The sequence below is a fragment of the Callospermophilus lateralis genome, unplaced genomic scaffold (genome assembly GCF_048772815.1).
Source record: "Callospermophilus lateralis isolate mCalLat2 unplaced genomic scaffold, mCalLat2.hap1 Scaffold_43, whole genome shotgun sequence".
Lineage (NCBI taxonomy): Eukaryota > Metazoa > Chordata > Mammalia > Rodentia > Sciuridae > Callospermophilus > Callospermophilus lateralis.
In genome coordinates this window covers 1,149,392-1,154,750 of record NW_027514380.1, presented here as the reverse complement: position 1 = coordinate 1,154,750, position 5,359 = coordinate 1,149,392, and the positions used below count along the sequence as shown (strand labels likewise).

The 5,359-nt window shown below is 35.8% G+C and overlaps 1 pseudogene; it reads left to right on the top strand.

Annotated features, from left to right (window-relative positions):
- Window positions 1-366: 366 nt before the first annotated feature.
- LOC143389044 (signal recognition particle subunit SRP72 pseudogene) lies at window positions 367-2,064 on the top strand (annotated as a pseudogene).
- Window positions 2,065-5,359: the final 3,295 nt, after the last annotated feature.

Sequence of the window (5,359 nt, the reverse complement as noted above, 5' to 3'; positions counted from 1 at the left end):
CAATTTATAATGAGGTGTGTGTGTTTTGCTTCAAAAATGATTATGGAAATCAAAAATAATGTGTTATGAAAGTAGGTTCATGAAAAAGCAAGTAAAGAAACATAGAGAAACACATGTGTTCTGTCACATGCAGTGACTGAAAGTGAATCATATGCATTTAAATTTGTGAACTTGTGGATGAAAGGATATATCCTATGATGTATATATAGTGAAGAAAGACTAACGTACCAAAGTTGAAAGAAAATTAATGTCAAAATACACATCATGGCCCCGCCCTTCCCCGTGTCTCCTCCAAGATGGCGAGAGGCGGTAGCAGGGGGGGTTTCAGTGCCTGCCTGTGGAGTGAAGTGAAACTTTATGGCCAGAATGGCGACTTCATGCGCCCTCTCAAGACCATCAACAAGACTATACCATTTAGAACGTTATGATGAATGCTTAGCTGGGTATAGAGATCTTGTCCGAAACTCCCAAGATGACTATGATAAAGAGAGGAAAACAAACCTTTCAGCAGTGGTTGCAGCTCAAAGCAATTGGGAAAAAGTGGTTCCAGAGAACTTGGGCCTCCGAGAAGGCACACAGGAACTGTGCTACAATGCTGCATGTGCACTGATAGGACAAGGCCAGGTGAACCAGGCAATGAAAATCCTACAAAAAGCTGAAGATCTTTGCCAACATTCATTTTCAGAAGACTCTGATGGGACTGAGGAAGACCCACAGGCAGAACTGGCCATCATTCATGGTCAGATGGCCTATATTCTGGAGCTTCACGGTCATACCGAGGAGACTTTGCAACTTTACAATCAGATAAGAAAACTAAAGCCAACTGATGTGGGATTGTTAGCTGTAATTACAAATAACATCATTACCATTAAAAAGGACCAAATGTCATAGATTCCAAGAAGAAGGTGAAACTAACCAATGCAGAAGGAGTAGAGTTTAAACTTTCCAAGAAACAATTGCAAGCTATAGAATTTAACAAAGTTTTGCTTGCTATGTACACAAATCAGGCAAAACAGTGTTGCAAAATATCTGCTGGTTTACAGTCCCAAAGTCCTGCACATCTCCTGCCTGTGTTAATCCAGGCTGTCCAGCTCTGCCGTGAAAAGCAGCATATAAAAGCAATAGAGCTACTTCATGAATTTTCAGATCAGCATCCAGAAAAATGCAGCTGAAATTAAACTGACCATGGCACAGTTGAAAATTTCCCAAGGTAATATTTCCAAAGCATGTTTAATATTGAGAAGCATAGAGGAGTTAAAGCATAAACCAGGCATGGTGTCTGCATTAGTGACCATGTACAGACATGAGGAAGATATTGATAGTGCCATTGAGGTCTTCACACAAGCCATCCAGTGTTATCAAAACCATCAGCCCAAATCTCCTGCTCATTTGTCATTGATAAGAGAAGCTGCAAACTTCAGACTCAAATATGGGCAGAAGAAGGAGGCAATTAGTGACCAAGAAGAGCTATGGAAACAAAATCCAAAAGATATTCACACCCTGGTGCAACTTATTTCTGCTTACTCACTTGTGGATCCAGAGAAAGCTAAAGTTCTTAGCAAACACTTGCCCTCATCAGATAGTATGTCTCTAAAAGTAGATGTCGAGGCTCTTGAAAATTCTCCTGGTGCTACATACATTGGGAAGAAGGGTGGAAAATTTACTGGAAATAGTCAACCAAAGGAACAAGGACAGGGAGATTTGAAGAAGAAGAAGAAAAAAAAGAATGGAAAACTGCCTAAGAATTATGACCCAAAAGTTACCCCAGATCCAGAAAGATGGCTACCAATGAGAGAATGTTCTTACTATTGAGGAAGAAAGAAGGATAAAAAGAAAAATCAGATTGGAAAAGGGACCCAGGGAGCAACTGATGAAGCCTCATCTGAACTGGATGCCAGTAAAATTGTGAGCAGCCCACCCACCTCCCCAAGACTTGGCAATGCAGCAACAGTCTCTGCCTCTACAAGTAACATCATGCCCCCAAGACACCAGAAACCTGCAGGGGCCCCAGCAACAAAAAAGAAACAGCAACAGAAAAAGAAGAAAGGAAAAGGTGGCAGGTGATAGAATGTCCTTGTTGCAGGCTGTTTTTAAATAGCCTCAGTGATATACTAGGAACATAATAAAGGTAACACAGCAAGAAGCACAGAACTGCTCCCTCTTATATCCACATGTTTTCATAAAATAATTTCTTGTGCATCAAAGAGGAAAACACCTTTCTCAAAATGCCTAGTCAGGTTTGCTAATTTCAACTGCCTATGTTTGCACAGATTATGAGGACTGGAGATGATCAGGCATATACCACTTTGATATCTGTTGCACCCTTTATCTTTGTGTGCTGATTTGATCTTTTTTCCATTTCACGAATAAGGCATATTACCTAAGGTCTCCCAGGATTTAAACAGAAACTGTTTCTACAACAGTCTGAAGACACTTGTTGCTATTTTAGGTCCCACTTTAAATTATGTCTCACATGGCCCTAGGATGCTGAAAGTGGAATCTTCTGAGCATTCTAAGTATTGAGTTGAAAATATCATGTGATAAGAAGGAACCTTACCAAAACACTAGTGTTATTCACTAAATTAAATGACCACAAAAAGACTAAAGTAAATGTTTTAAATAATTTTGACCATAAATTTTGTCATGTGATCCTGGAATATGGAATATTTTTCATATGTGCATATGGTCCCTTTGTGCCCCTTATCATTTTCATTTTCAGATTATGTTAATTTTGATTTAGCACCATTCAATATCTCAAAATATATCAATGTTGTAAGAAGTTGACTCTTTGACCTAGTGTTATGAGGTCAGATGGGTTTGGACTTTCTTAATCAGAAAGAATGATAGCCTCTATCAAAAACATAAAACATTGACTTCATTACATAGACTGGAAATCAATACCAAGCAGTATTAAGATCTAACAGGACTGTTTTGCCCAATTAATAGATACTCTAATGGCTTTTCTTTCTTTATGGGTTTTGACCTTTCATTACCTCTCTCTAAGTAATGAAGTATTTTACAATCAGTTTGTGGTGTGAATGTTGTTCTTGTCTTTCCTTGTTCACAAGCCACCTTCATATTCAACAGCTGTGAGACAGTTACTGGGGTGCCTCCCCTTGTTTAATATTCATTTTATGCTGCCCAAGTATAATTTATTTAAGACTTATGAGCATTTCCATGTGATCAAATTACTTTGTCCTTGTTAATAAAGTGCTGCTGTGTTAGATTCTGAACAAATCTACTGAAACTTCTTCAAAGGGTTTCTAAAATGGCTTTCCATCTTTTAAATAAGAAATAAAGTGCTGCCTTTCTGTTTAACATAATCAGAATCTGCAGTGGATTTAAACATGAGGTCTTAAAATAAGAATGATTTATTATATTATACTTTTGAGCTAAACAGAGAACAGTCTCTTGGTAAGAGTAAGAAATATTTATTCCTTCTGAATATATACTGCAATATAGGATTGATAGTTAGTAAATCTGTTATTTAGAATTCCACTAAATTTCTATGGTTAAAGATAATAATTTTTAGGTTAACTAAGCAACAGAATCTTGATGAAAATTATCCATCTTTGAAAATTTTGACCTAAGGCACAACAGTGAAATTTACAGTTCTCTATTTAGTCATTGTTTTTGGCAGTCATTGGTATTAGTAATTGCTAAGCAACTGAAATTTCAGTTCAAAAAAAAAAGTTATTGTCAAATGAAGTGTTAACACCATGAATTATTTCCTCTTTTGAACAGGGCTTTAACCAGTTACATATATACTTTGTATATACATGTTGTATGTGTACATTTATTAAAACCAGTGTGGATACATCCATTCACTTTGGCACATTTTAAAATAAAATATTCTAGCAGTGAAAAAAAAAACTACACATCATGTCCCATATGACTCTACATGTATTGATGTGAACTGGAGGTAGTTATTGAAGAAATATTAGGATTAGTACTCAATGTTCACTGAAGTTAGTTTTGAGTATTAGGAAACGAATAAGTATGTTGAGAAAAATAAATATTTCTGATTATGATCTTGTGAAAAGTTGATTATAAATCCACATAAATGCACAGGAAATAAGGAAATGTATAATATGACTCATATATTTCATATTATAAAATACAAAGAGAGTATATATATATATATATATATATATATATATATATATATATATATATCATTAAAAATTAACAATGGATATGACAATTGAAATTCATAATGGAATATATATCATTCAAAAATATTCATTCTACCATGCTTGGTTCTATTTATAAACTTGTTCAACTATGGAACTCACCATAGGTTGAATTTTCTGTTCCCCCAAGGTTTGGCAGGAGTGATCAGTTCACAGAATTTTTATTTGCCAAATTCAGAATACTCACAAGAATGTACTTGTGATAGCAGGTAGAAATATATATATATTCTGATCCAGGCTACAGAGAAAGAGAGTCAGAAGTTACACATTGTTTAACTTTGAAAATTTATGGAGAAGTATTAGAATGAAGATGAGAGTAGTTTTATAACACATAACCTTGATAAAGCAAAAGGCAATTCCAAGTATACACCATGCCTCCTATGAATGACCTGTTTTTCTTTTCTTTTAGGTTAATTTTTACCCATAACATTAGGATTAGTAGTCAGACTCTAGTAGGTTATTCATTCAGGTCAGAGTTTCAATATTTCAAACAAAAAATATGAAAATGTTTCCAATGTGTATGCAAACATGTGCTACACCAAAATTTTCCCACTGTCATTCAGAAAAAAAATGCCTTGACATTACAATGGCTCCAAGTAAGATACAATTAGAGAAGTAGAAGAAAATCTGTGAATACGTATCTGAAATAGAAAATTCGAAAATCTCACAATCTTAAAGGTGGCAGAGGAGATTACAAAAATAGAGAACAGGGTAAACATTTTACAAATATAGAGGTGTGCTGGATTAATGATTTCTTGACAGCCTGCCTCTGAGCATTGGGCACTTCAAATATATGTTGGTTTCAGGAGTGTTAAGTTTCTTTGTAGTAATATCATCAAAGCTGGGTCTGTGTCTATGTGAACTGGAGGACATGTTTTCCTATTTTCCAATGAACATGAGGCAGCAAAGCTGAATCGTCTCTTTGTAGGTAAACTGTGGCCACTTGGGGCTAAATCTCTCTCCATGTAGACTGCGAAGCCATTGGGTAATACTCCAGTTTTCATGGTGTTTCTTGCAGCTTCACTGGGAATTTGGAATTTGCTATAAGAATTACAAAAAGTTCAAATGGGACATAGTGGTGGAGGAAGTTCTGTCTCATGTGGTGAGTGAGGATCTGCGGGAGAAAACACCAAATGAGCTGCAATCCCATACATTATTTCTACTAG